The sequence below is a fragment of the Grammomys surdaster genome, unplaced genomic scaffold (assembly GCF_004785775.1).
Source record: "Grammomys surdaster isolate TR1022 unplaced genomic scaffold, NIH_TR_1.0 171, whole genome shotgun sequence".
Taxonomy (NCBI): domain Eukaryota; kingdom Metazoa; phylum Chordata; class Mammalia; order Rodentia; family Muridae; genus Grammomys; species Grammomys surdaster.
In genome coordinates, this window is record NW_021604619.1 from 4,822,224 (window position 1) to 4,837,047 (window position 14,824).

Here is a 14,824-nt window from a genome sequence, read left to right on the forward strand (position 1 = left end):
CTGCTCTACCCAGTACAAATGGAGAATGTGTTGAATGTTTGTGACTAATTAGAGAAAGGCTTTCCACCAGAGAGAAATGAGTCAGAAGCTCCATGACACTTCTCAGATTCTAGCTACTGAAGATTAATAAAAGGCAGTTACTCGCTATGAGTATAACAATGCCATACATTTTAATTGAACGCAGCCATAAATGACATCTAAGATTTCTTAAAATGAAAATCAGGATACCAGGCAATAATAGAGAAGCTTCTGTTTCTAATCTTGGAAAGACTTCCTTCTTAAAGTCTGTACTTTTTCTGTATGAATATATTCCTGGATAATGAAGAAATTCCCTAAAGTAGAAATTAAAATGATGCTATGCCTTTACATTATTCACATTATTGTGTAAGCTTTTATAAGTATCTGTGGATATCACACACATACCTGTGGTATGTGCACACACTCACACATAACTACCTGTATACACATATATCACATGGGTACTAAAATGGGTAAATTAACCCTCATTTTTGCTAACTTCAAAAAATTGCTCCATATTAAATATGAAAGTACACAGTTTTAAGAAATATTGCCATGTATATGGAGTCATTTTTAGACAAGTATATGGATATTTAAATTATATAAGTATATTTATTTCTGTTCCCTGAGATATAACTCCCCATTCTTATCAGCTCAGGAACCGAACACACATGAGAGCCTTCACTACTCCTACTCCTAGCAACTTCAGTGGATCCCACAAATCTTCCTTTTCTAAACTCTCTCTCACAACTGGTAAAGGCTGCTCCTCACAGGTCAACAAGAAGGGTGGACACACACCTCTTCTACTGCTCCTAAGATCAAATCCCTGCAGTCCTATCCCAGCTCTGTAACAGGAAACATGTTGTGGTCTTTGTTTTCTCTCTGATCTCACAGGCCTCCTTCTCTTACTTTCCTTTCTCCAACTCATCTCAGTATCCTAGCATCCAATACCAGCAAGCATTCCCTGGGAACATAACAGCTGAGCAGTCCAGGAAAGCAGGAAACACAGAGCCATCACACACTACAAAACTCCAGAAAGAAAACAAACAAACAAACAAAGGAACGTATCATCCATTCAACAAAGACAAATATAATCTAGAAATTAGCACTTAGACCAATAATTATCTCAAACACAGATGCCTTGATACCAGCATCGAAATAAATCAATGACAGCTAGGGAAATATGTCTCTATTACAGCTCAGCTATCCTACCATAGCACACCATGAATATTCTAGCATATTTAAAGCACAAGGAAAAGACCCTCAGAACAACTATATAAAATGATAGGGGGTTGAAGGGGAAAATCTCTTAAAGAAATCCAGGAATGTCAATAGGTTGCAAGGGGAGAAAGGCTATGTCTATACTCAAGGTTCTGACCTATGAACTTCTAAATGCCTAGTAGCCTAACATTCCCTGAGAAAGGAAGCTGATATGACCACAATTCCAATGCCAGACAGAATAAAATGGCCTCCCAGTAGAGGAAGCAAGCCAGAGATAAGAAGAGCCCTGCCTGATATCCTGGCCCCATGTAGGAGTAAGCCCAAGATGATCAACAGAGTGGCACCATGGGGCCCAGACAGGGAACTAGCCTGAGTAGGCCACCAGTCTTATGATGGGGGACAGGGAGAGCAGATCATGCTGGAGATGAACCCTTTCCAGCACCATAATACACAAGTTCTACATAAAACTCCAAAACCATACCTGAGACGACCCTAGACACTCTGAGACCTCTAGTGCCACTAAGAGGAACAAGTAAGTGGTGAAGAAGTGGAACAGAAAAAAAAAAACAGAGAAATGTGGGTACCATTAAGAGAGGCAAAACTGGAGACAGGAGGATAATAGGGAACAGCCTGATGTGAGTAGCTGGTGATGTCACTTGGGACCGTGATGGGGTCCTGGACTGTGCTGTCACTGGGGAACATGTCTGTGTCTATGGCTCTGCAGCATTTGGAGGTCTGTTACCACCAAAAGCCAAGTAAACATATCAGGTCTGGGCTGTGGCCCGAACACACATTTATGTGTCTGAGGCCTGTGCAGAACAGGTCCTACTCGTCACCTGAGCATCATGGGAGTGCTGACTCTAGGGATATGAGAACAGAAGTGCTAACACTGCCCCTAGCCAGCTTCAGTACCTGGGAGAGTGGACCCTGAACCTTACATGAGCAGAAGAATAAAGCTGACCCTGAAAGTGGGTGGTGTCAGCGTAAACTGGCTCCAATGGTGTGCAAGTGAGATAGTTGGCTTACAACTTGTCTGCCATGCAGCAGCATTAGCAAAGGATAGATTCTCTCCATGACTCTCACCCATTGCCATATATGGTAACCTAAAGAGCTGGCTCTGAGGTCATGAAAGCAAGAGATCTGGCCCTGCCCCTCACCTGCTGAAGCACTCAGGAAATTACTGTGCACCTTGCCTAGGTAGCACAGTAGAGATTTGCATGGGTTGTTGATGAGCTAGACGCAAGCGAATGAGAATGGGTGATCCAAACAGCTGATCAGACATCTCTCAGGCCAAGACTCAGAATTACGAATTAACCAATCCCAACATCTACCTCATAGATGAGCTATTGGAGTGCATGAAGGAACTGCTCTTACAAATCCAAACTACAGAATCTCCATGACACAGGACAACAATAGGATGTCTGAGAGGAGTTTCAGTGACTCAGTTTGGCTAGAGTAGCAGAAGCCAGAGGCCTCACCTTACAGATCAAATATTCAGTGCAATGAACATTTGCAAACAAAAAGTAGAGATAAAAGAGTATACTGTGGGACACACTGTTATACACTACAGCTTCTGCAATGATTTTATTCTTTGTTGGGGGAGGGGTTGTGAGGCTGGAGGGCAAATATGACAGGCATAGATGAATGGGATTGGGGATATATGATGTGAAAGTCATGAAGATCCAATAAAAAGCTTTAAAGAAGGAGAGGAAGAGGATAAATAGGAGGAGGAAGAGGAAGAAGAAAAACAAGAAGAATAAAAACAAGAAGAAGAAGAAGAGGAGGAGGAAGAGGAGGAGGAAGAGGAGGAGGAGGAGGAGGAGGAGGAGGAGGAGGAGGAGGAGAAAGAATACAAAGAAGAAGAAAAAGAAGAAGACGAAATCTAGGAAAACAAACAATTGTAGAAATGAATAAATCTAGTAAAGAAGTCTAAGAAAACACAATGAGATAAAGGAAACAAATGAAATTGTTTAAAATGTGAGCATGGAAATATAATTAATAAAGAAAACACATACTGAAGATATTCTAGAAAGAAAAAAGGGGAATTCTAACAGAAACTACAGATGTGAACTTCATCAATGTAATAGAGGAGATGGAGTAAAAAAAATCTCAGACATTGAAAATATAAGAGAAGGATTGGATACATTGGTCAAATGTTAAAACTGAAAACCTCCTGGCAGAAATAATCCAGGAAATCTGAGACACTATGGGATGGCCAAAACTAATAATAATAGAAACGGAGGAAGGAGAAGGATCTCAAAACAGAAGCCCAGAAAACATTTTTTTTGAAAAATCATAGAATAAAATTGGCCTTATTGAAAGAGGGAGATGCCTATAAAGTTAAAAGTAGCAAATAGAAAACCAAGTAGATTGGTCTAAAAACGAAAGTATCTTAACAACATAATAATCAAAACTTAAGACATACAAAGCAAAGAAAGAATATTAAAAGCTACAAGGGGAAAAGACCAAGTACCATACAAAAATATATCTATTAGATCTATAGATCTGACTTCTTAATGGAGACTCTAAAGCCAGAAGAGCCTGGACAGATGTGCTGCAGGTTTGAAGAGACTACATATGCCAGACCAGACTATTATATCCAGCAAAACTTTCAATCACCATAGATTGAAGATATTCCATGAAGAAAATTTAAACAATATTTATTTATAAATGCAGGCTTACATAAGGTGCTAGAAGGAAACTCCAACCTAAGGAGATTTAACTACACTCATAAAATCCAAGCGATAAATAATCTCAAACAATCGAAATCAAACAAAGGGAAGCTCAGACACTCTAACACACTTATACTCACACTTACACATACCACCAGAAACACCAATAACAACAAAATAGGAATCAGCAATCATTGATCACAAATACTTCTCAATATCAATGGTCTCAGTTCAACAATAAAAGGATATAGGCTAAAATATTGGATATGAAAACCAGGTGATATTTTCTGCTGTACTTGAACATCAAGGATAGTAATTGTTCAGGATAAAGGGTTAGAAAATTATATTGAAAGCAAATAGACTTAAATAGCAAGCTAGAGTACCCATTTTAATATCTAACAAAATATACTCCAACTAGAACTAATCAGAAGAGATAGAGAAGGATACAACATAATCATTAAAGAAAAAAAATCACCAAGATAACATTTCAATCATCTATGCTCTAGACACAAGGGCATCTATGTTTATACAATAAGTAGTATTAAATATTAAATCACTATTGAACCTCACACACTCACAGAATGTGACTTAAACACCACACTATCTTCAATGGGCAAGTCACCCAAACAAAAACAAAACAGAGGAATACTGGAGTTAAACAGGTTCTATGAAGCATATGGAAATAAAAAGTGTTTGTAGAACATTTTACTGTAACACAAAAGTATGTGCCTTCTTCTCTGAACCTCATAGAGCTTTCTCTAAAATCCATCACATACTCAGACACAAGGCAAATCTCAACAAATGTGACAAAATTGAAATAACAAACTTGAAAGCTATCAAACCTCCATGGATTAAAGCTAGATATCATCAACAATAGAAACAACAGAAAGCTGGAAAACACTTAGAAACTGAACAAGTCTCTACTGAATAAAAAAATGGATCCAGGTAGAAATAAGGTATTAAAGATTTTCTAAAAATCAATGAAAATTAATACATAACTTACACAAACTTGACAGCTAAGAGGGAAATTCATAGCACTAAGTGCCTACATAAAACCACTAGGCAACTTAGCAGTGTGCCTGAAAGTTCTAAAATATAAAGAAGTAGGCACACCTGGGAGAAATAGATACAACAAACAATAAAAATGAGATCTCAAATCATTAAAATAGAAAGATATTAATACATAGAATCAATGTAACAAAGAGTTGGGGTTTTTTTTTTTGAGAAAATCAACACAATTAAAAACTCCTTATCCAAACTAACTAAAATACAGAGTGTAATATCCAAGTTAAAAAAAGAAAAAAAGAAAATTAGACACAACAGACACCAAGGAAATCCAGGGATCATGAAGACATATTTCAAAAATCTATGTTCCATCAAGTGGAAAACCTAAAAGAAATGGATGATTTTCTTGTTAGGTACTACCTACCAAAAGTAAGTTAAGAGTAGAAAAAAATTAAATATACTGATATACAGACTTATAATAACTAACAAAATAAAAATAAAAGCAGCCATTAAAAGGTAACCTATTCAAAATAAGTAAACTTTCTTTTTTTTGCCAGATCCATTATCTGATTTTTTTAATTGGATAATTTATGTATTTACCTTTCAATGTTATCTCATCTCCAATTCTCCCCCCAAACCACTTATCCCATAACCACTGCTCCTATTTTTATGAGAGTGTGCTCTAAACATCCACCCAGTCCCATCTCCCTGCTCTCAAATTCTCCAACACTAGGGAATCCAAACTTTCAGGGACCATGGCCCTTCACTTCCACTGATGCCTGACAAGGCCACCCTCAATTACCTATACAGGTGGAGACATGAGTCCCTCCCTTTGTGCTCTCAGGCTGGAGGTTTAGACCTTGGGAGTTCTGGTTGAATCTTTGGATACTCCTTCTAAAAGGGACCAAAGCACTCACGCTTTGGCCTTCCTTCTTCTTCTTGAGTTTCATATCAGCCATAGGCCTAAAATCAGCAATAGGCCTGTCATACATGCATGCTAACACAAAGTGTTGGGTCTCTGTGGAAAAACTTTGAAACAGATGGCTATCAGCTAACGTAAACAGGCAGCTTTTGTGGAAATTTAGCAGCCTGAGTAGTCATAGACCTTGTAAATAGGTAGCCTTGGCAGATAGTATCAACTTAGATTGAATCATAGGTAGAGTCATAGTGACCTGTTCCCTGAACCTTCACCCAGCTGATACCCTGTTCTGAAAGATATCTGTACTCCCCCTGAACACCCACACTCCAGTGTCATCCCTTTCCCCACGTCCTGCCTTTTTGTGTTTATAACCCCTGTGTGAATAAGTAAAAATTACAATTTGATTAAAAATAAATAAATAAATAAATAAATAAAATGAAAGAGAATCAGAATACAGTATTATTAATTATATTATTAAAAAGTAAACAATTCAAAACAGACATAAACCAGATAATTTTAGTGCAGTATTCTAGCATATATTAAAAACAAACTAAGACCAATAGTCTTCTTACTATTGCACAAAATCAAAACAGAAAAAACATTGACCAACTTATTTTATAAGGCCAGAGTTCATCAAATAACCAAACCACCTAAAGATTCAACAAAGAAAAAGATTTACAGAGCTGTTTCTCTTATGAACATAGATGCAAAAATACTCAGTAAAGTACTTGGAAACACCATCCAAGAACACATCAAAAATTTCATCCATCATGATCAAGAAGATTTCATCCCAGAGATAATAGTTTAATAAAAAAATGTAATCCACTATATAAAAAGGTGAAAGGAAAAAAATACAAGATGATCTTCTAATTAGATGCAAAAATGTCTTTGACATAATCCAACAGCCCTTCAGAATAAAATTCCTGGAGAGTTTAGGAATGCAAGGGACATACCTAAGCATAAAAAAGGCAAATTACAGGAAGTCTATTCTGAACATCATATAAAATGAAGAGAAATTCAAACCAATTCCACTAAAATCAGAAACACGACAAGACTGTTCACTGTCTCTATAGCTATTCAATATAGTACTTGAAATCTTAGCTAGAGCAATCCAGCAACTGAAAGAGATCATGGTGATATAAATTAGAAAGAAAAAGTCCAACTATTATTGCTTGCAGATGATATCATAGTGTACATAAATAACCCTCTATATTCCACCAAGGAACTCCTACAGATGAAAACTAACTGTATACAAAAAAATAACTAACAAAACTCAGGACTCCATCTTATATAAAAATGACAAACTGAGTGAGAATTAAATCAGGTAAACAACATCTTTCACAGTATAACTATCCTGGGTTAACTCTAACCAAATAATTGAAAGACTTGAATGACAAAAACTTCATGTCTTTGAAGAAAGAAATTGAAGAAGATATCAGAATTCAGAAAGATCTCCCATGCTCATTGATTAGTAAATTAATATAGTAAAGCTGGACATCTTACTAAAAGCAATGCACAGATTCAATGCAATCCCTTTCAAAATTCCAACACAATACTTTCTTTAGAAATTGTGAAAGCACAAGTATCAAATTCTTATGCAAAACTAAAAAAAAAAAAATTAGAAAAGTTAAATTCTGAACAATCAAAAAACTGCTTGATTTCAATTTGTAATGTAGAGCTCTAGTAAAACTCAAAACACAGGTATTAGAAAAACTTAGCTACATGGATCAATTTTAATAGAATTGAAAACTCAGAAAGACAGGACACATACACAAACACACACACACACACACATGCAAGAACAATACAATACCCACACAATTCTTTGAAAATAGAGAAGTGGAGTTGGTTCCTATTTGGAGCCTTCACTCTACGCTTTCAATTGTATGTATATGTATGTATATGTGTATGTATACATATATGTATACATATGTGTAATGTGTATGTTATATGTATATTCATTCTCAGTTGTATAAATATTGCTTATGTATATAAGTTTGTTAATATATACATATAGCATGATCAGCCTTTATAATATTCCTTGTATATTTATATGACTTTATGGCTGACCATTTGGTATTGAATAACCCACTCTGGAATTTGTCTTTGGTGAAAACTATTCCTCCAGCTTTGAGCCTCCCTTAGTTGTCTATAGTTCTTTGTCTAAGACTGAGATATTTGAGAGTACAGCCTTCTGTGTTAATTTTTTTTTGTTCTCATTCTTGTTCAGTTGTTATGGAGTTGTGTCTTTTTGTATGTCAAGAAAACTATACCCCCAAATTCTCAACCATATGGCAACCTAAATAATTGCACTCTTTTTATAGGAATTTTGTTTCAGGTTCATGATAATGAGAGGGATATTACCAAATGGTTCTACATAAGGTTACCACGTAACTTTTGTGTATTAGTTGGAAAACATGTACCATTAAGGGTTTAAGGCCCTATCTTTTTCTCCAAATTATTAAATATCAAGAGTGGGAAAGACGGCTTAAATGTTAATGTCTATAACATCATATAGTTGGGATGACACATATGTTGCTCAATTATGTGTGATAGTTTTTTCTCCTATTTAAAACCTTGTGTAGATAGTTTTTCATTAATCTCCTCCACAGCATAAGAAAAACTTCACAGTTCTAAAGCATAAACTTTATTTGATCCAATAGAGAGGCATTCATCTTAATTTTTGACACCATCTAAATTGTACTTGAGGTGCTCTACAGAAAAAGAGAATACTCATCTTTTTTTAGAGCAGTTAATTGAAAGTGACACACTATTGTGATTATTTAAACATCCACAAAACTGGCTAAAAACTTGATGAAGATGTATATGTAGTTTTTTTTCTATGACACTCATCGGTGTGAAGCAATATACAATGTGAAATGTAAACACTTACCAAGAAACCCCTGAAAATGGATGTTATATATAAAATCGCATCCAGAATGTCTTCATAAGTACATGACACATACAACTTGCAAACTGAAACATTTAATACAGGGATTAGAGCTCAAAATGATATATCTGAGTGACTTGGTTACATCTATGCTCTAATTCAGAATTAACATCATTGATCTTAGAATACGATTATGTTCACCTGAGTCATACAGTTTGTTTTGGTTAGTTTTTTTGTCAACTTGATACAAGCTAGACTGACCTGAGAAGGAAGCTCAACTAAGCAGTGTCCCTATAAGATTGGTCTGTAGACCAGTGAGTTTTTTCATTAATGTTTGATATAGAAAAGCCCTGGCCATAGTGAACAATGGCAATCTTGAGAATGTGGTCCTGAGTTATTTAATAATATGGTTGAGCAATCCATACCAATCAAACCAATTAGCAGTGCTCTTACATGGATGGTGTTTTAGTTCCTGCCTCCTGGTTACTACCTTGAGGTTCTGAAATGACTTCTCTCAGTGACTGGGTTTCCTGAAATTGTGAAGTGAAATATATTTTTCCTTTCCAAATAGTTTTTGGTTAGGGTATTTTATTACAGTAAGAGTAACCTAATAAAGAAACCTCAGCTAGTGTAATTGCACCGAGCTAAGCAATTATGATCACAACTGTCCAATGTTAGGTTCTTGCTAATGGGGCATAATGGAAATATGATTAAAAGAACACAAGTTTTAGTACAAAAAAAGGTTAATATTTTTATTAGAAGGGTTTACAGATTAAGTGTTAAGCTGCCACAAGATGTGAAAGGCTGGAACAAAACTAAGATTATAAGAGAGGATGACCTTTGGAAATATGAACAGTGATCTGAGGCTGAGATTATAATAAGAGGGGAGGCAATATCTACATACTGATTATTTGATACAGAATACTTACTCCATGAAACTAGCATTTTCGTTCATACATAAAAACATATAAGATAAAAAAATTAAAAATAAAATTACAGGTAAATTTCCCTGGAAAATACAGATGCAAAAGTTCTCAAATAGCTGTAACAAGAATTCAGACAATATTTTAAATGACCATATACCATACCAAGGTTGGTTTAAGATTAAAGATTCAAAGATATTTCAAGTTATGCAAATAAATAAATGCTACGTATACTTTAAATAAACTTAAGCATTGAAAACGCATGGCCATCTTAATAGATATGTAAAGAACCTTTGATACATTTAGTATCTCTTCATTTATAAAATCCTTGAAGGAAAAAGAAATAACAAAAATATCTTAGAACAATAATTTATAGATTGAAAACCAGTTTCAATTTATGAAAATAAAGTCATTTCCTCTGAAATCAGAAATGGCTCAGCTGTGTGCGGTATCTCTAGTTTTATTCAGTAGCTTGTTTGAGGTCTAAGCCCTAGAAATGAAAAAAAAGAAATAGAAGACATACAAATAAGAAAAGGACAATCAAATTATCACTATATACAAATGTTATGATACTTAAAAGACACTAGACCTTTATCATGAAATCTATAGATTTGAGAAATACATCAAAAAGATACAAATTAATAAAAAAATAATAAGAAGAATATAGTCAAACTGACAATATCAACAAAAAATATACTAAGATAAGATAGCAATATTGGACTCTGAAGGAATTCTTTAATAAATTCCAGCCATGATAACCTAGTGTATTATAGTAATAAGTCTACTTAATTATTGAACAGTATAATGAGAAACTTTTTAAAGTTTTAAGAACATGATTGGATAAGGCATAAGAAGGAAAGACCTTCCCATTTATGGATTGGTAGAATTAATACTGTGTACATAGGTATACTTCCAAAGCAATCTACAGATCAAGTTGAATCTTCTTCATGATTCCAATAATATTCTTCATAACACTAAAAGAAAAAAAAAACATTTGCATGGAAGCACAAAACACAGCAAAACCATTCCTAAATAATCTTAGTAATGCAAGAGTTATTATGGTATATGGTTCAAATCTTGTATATGTACATGTACATGTACATTGTATGCTCCCAGAGTATACATTAAGGTATTTGATTCTGTTTAAGTTGGTTTTATACAAAGTGGGTAAAGCAATATGTTTACGTGGCTGAAGACATCGAATATTTTATGAAGACGGCAAAAGTATATAATGAAAAAGCAAGTGAAAGGCTCTGGAAAGGCAGTCTACATGCAGAAGATTGTATCCTGATTTGCATACATTTCACTTCGTACAATACCAACTCAAACAAAATCAAATACCTTAATGTATACTCTAGGAGGTGAAAGATAAAGCAATTGAGGCTGGTGAGCATGCATGTCCACATCATTCATATATATATATGTGTGTGAGTGTGTGTGTGTCTTTGTGTGTCTGTATAATATATATGTGTATATATGTATTTTTATATATATATAAATATATATATATGAAATATACAAATATACATAATTTTTATATTATTTTACAGGAAAAATTCTTACAAGAGATATGGAGAACCTGATTGCATGTAAGAAGGCCCTACTTACCATCTAGATTTTGCTGACAAGTTCACAACTGAGAAGAGAGTAAAGATGCCCCTATTATTAGACAAGGAGAAAATGTTTCCCACAGGCTTACCATTAGTTTCCAGGTGGAGACTCTAATTTGGGAATCTCTGAAAATTTGGAGAAGTAGGGCATAAATTTTTAAAAAGCAGTTCACCAGAGGCAGATTCCTGAGTGCATCTTTACTCTTTACTCCTAGATATTCTCTCTCTCTCTCTCTCTCTCTCTCTCTCTCTCTCTCTCTCTCTCTCTCTCTCTCTCTCTCCTTTTCTTTTATTATATATTTTCTTTATTTACCTTTCAAATGATAGCCCCTTTCCTGATTTCCCCTCCTGTAACCCCATATCCCATCCCCCTCCCCTGCCTCTATGAGGGTGTTCCCCCACCCACCCACTCACCCACCCACCCACTCACCCACTCACCTGTTCCCTCCTTCCCGCCCTAGCATTCAGCTACACTGGGACATCCAGCTTTCACAGGACCAAGGATTTCTCCTTCCATTGATGGCCAGCAAGACCATCCTCTGCTATATATGCAACTGGGGCCATGGTTCCCTCCATGTGTACTCGTTGGTTGGTGGTTTAGTGCCTGAGAGCTCTGGGGTATCTGGTTGGTTGATGTTGTTCTTCCTATGAGATTGCAAATCTTTTCAAATCTTCAGTCCTTTCTCTAAAGTGGGACCTTTCTCAGGGGACCCCGTGCTCAGTCAAATGGTTGGCTTAGAGCATTTGCCTCTGTATTTGTCAGGCTCTAGCAGAGTCTCTCAGAATACAGCTATATCAGGTTCCTGTCAGCAAGCACATCTTGCCACCAGCAATAGTGTTTGGGTTTGGTGACTGTTTATGGGATGGATTTCCAGGTGGAATAATCTATAGATGACCCTTCCTTCAGTGTCTGTTCCACGCTTTGTCTCCATATTTCCTCCTGTAGTATTTTGTTCCCCCTTCTAAGTAGGACTGAAGCATCCAAACTTCGGTCTTTCTTCTTCTTGAGCTTCATATGGTCTGTGAATTGTATCTTGGGTATCCATGCTTTGGGGCTAATATCCACTTATCAGTGAGTGCATACCATGTGTGTTCTTTGTGACTGGGTTACTTCTCTTAGGATATTTTCTAATCCCATCCATTTGCCTAAGAATGTCATGAAATAATTGTCTTTAATAGCTGAGTAGTATTCCCTTGTGTAAATGTACCACATTGTCTGTATCCATTCCTCTGTTCAAGGGCATCTGGGTTCTTTCCCGCTTTTGGCTGTTATAAATAAGGCTGTTGGGGACATAGTAGAGCATGTGTCCTTGTTATATGTTGGAGCATCTTTTAGGTATATGCCCAGAAGTGGTATCGCAGGGTCCACAGGTAGTATTATGTCCAATTTCCTGAGGAACTGCCAGACTGATTTCCAGAGTGGTTGAACCAGCTTCCAATCCCATCAACAATGGAGGAGTGCTCCTCTGTGTCTACATCCTGCCAGCATCTGCTGTTACCTGAGATTGTGATCTTAGCCATTCTGACTGGTGTGAGGTGGAATCTCAGGGTTGTTTTGATTTACATTTCCCGGATGACTAAGCATGTTGAACATATCTTTCAGTAATTATCTACCCTCCTTACTGTATTCTAAACACCAAGTAGTGACTCATGACTTTCTGCCATGATGCTGAAGATATTGGGTAAAGTAGTCACAGAGCAAGCCCACTGAAATGATGAGTCAGAAGAAATCCTTCCTGCTCACCTTGTTTAATTCTGGTATTTCAGTCACTATAATGAACAGATATCTAATACACCCACCAAGAAAAAGTTTAAGTATTGGATTTGCTAGTGCCTGCAGTTTTTTTTTTTTTAAATCCACTGGTAGTATTATGTTCAATGGAAATTACTCCAACAGTGGACTTTGTAGTATTGTAGTTTATCTTGATTATGATGTTGTTAAGTTTTCAAAAGTTTTATAGAAACACAGTTTGTAAGCATTTTCACATAAACTGGATGGGGGAAGCGATGGCAAATTGTCACTGCTTTCTGAATGTCTGCTGTTACATAATGAGGCTACCATTCTGAGTAGTGAATGTCAGCATTACTTCCTGGAGTAACATGGGCAGAAGGGCTGGTAAAAGAAGATGATAACATTTCTATTAAGAATTTCTATGACTAATGCATTTGTTATAGCACTTTCTGTTTCCATAAATGAAGTAAAAGTGGATTTGAGCCTTGAATGAATCACAGGAACACTAAATATTCATGCAGTTTCGGATTTCATAGCTCCACATCACTAAATTTATATAATACTCATTATGAACACTTTGTACGAAAAATAGATGCTAAATGGTCTGTCGAAAAACACTTGCAAATAGGTGTAATTCTGTGAGAAAAGCATCAATGCCTTATTAATATTAATAGAAACTGGGTCAGTAAATAAAACGCACACTATTATTCTCAGTGAATTGTACAGAAATGGCTGCTTAGATATTTCAATATTTAGTGTAAAGAATGTACCCGGCGTTGCACAACCATAGATCTTCCCTTCAAATATAGACCTTGATTCCCAGGAAATTACAGTATTTGAAACCAAAGTTCAAAGGAGGAACCAAACATATTGACCATTTTCTACTGTTGCAGATTGAGAGAACAAAATCCACTATAGATCTTAGATTTAAAGTATTTTTCTTTGTCTTTTGAAAACATTTTCCCAGTTGATAGTGAGGATATTTCTGGGCTCAAGAACATAAAAGAGGGATGTAAAAGTAATGAAGGACAACTAACACTAAGGTCAGTTTGAAAAAAAATAAACACATTACTATAGAAGCATCCTATAATATAAACATACATAAACGGAGTTTTAATGGAGTCATCTTATAATTGAGGGTATGTGATAATACCCTAACAAAATATCAAGTGCTATCAAATAACATCCCCAGTACCAACAATGGGTTATATCTTTGTGAGATATTGCCAACAAAACAGGCTACTGCCTCCAGAATTTGACAGCTTGAAACCATAGCTAAAGAAATCATACATTTATATCATAGATAAATGAAAAATGTTACCTAATACTCAGCAGAAAACTGCATCTCTGATGGCTAATACTTATAGTGCTAGAAGTTGCTAATATGTTACAGGAGGAGAAAAATAATTTAAAGATCTCACCCAATTATGAACCATACAAAATAAAATAACAAACACATTGTATGATACACCCACTAGTTCAAAAGTGAGGAGGGAGGAGGGAGACTAATACAGAAGGAGAAGAATGGAGAGGAGACAAATTAACATTAAGGTTATTAATCAAGGCATCAAGGAATCATGTTCTTTTATATACACTATATATGAATACATATGCATTTATATGCATAAATGAAGTTATACCACTTGGGCTGACAATGATCTCTACAAAAATAATAGGCTAAGTGAAATCTAACTTTCCGGTATAAGAAACCCTTGATTGATTATCATAGTCCAAGTAACTCCCAACACAATATGGATGATTGTGGTCCTTGTTAACTTCTCAGGGGTTAAAGGCCAAACGCTATCTCTGAAAATAGCATAGAACTTAGACATTT

At 35.7% G+C, this 14,824-nt stretch overlaps 1 pseudogene; it reads left to right on the forward strand.

Moving 5' to 3' along the window:
• Window positions 1-1,322: 1,322 nt before the first annotated feature.
• LOC114621064 lies at window positions 1,323-1,430 on the forward strand (annotated as a pseudogene).
• Window positions 1,431-14,824: the final 13,394 nt, after the last annotated feature.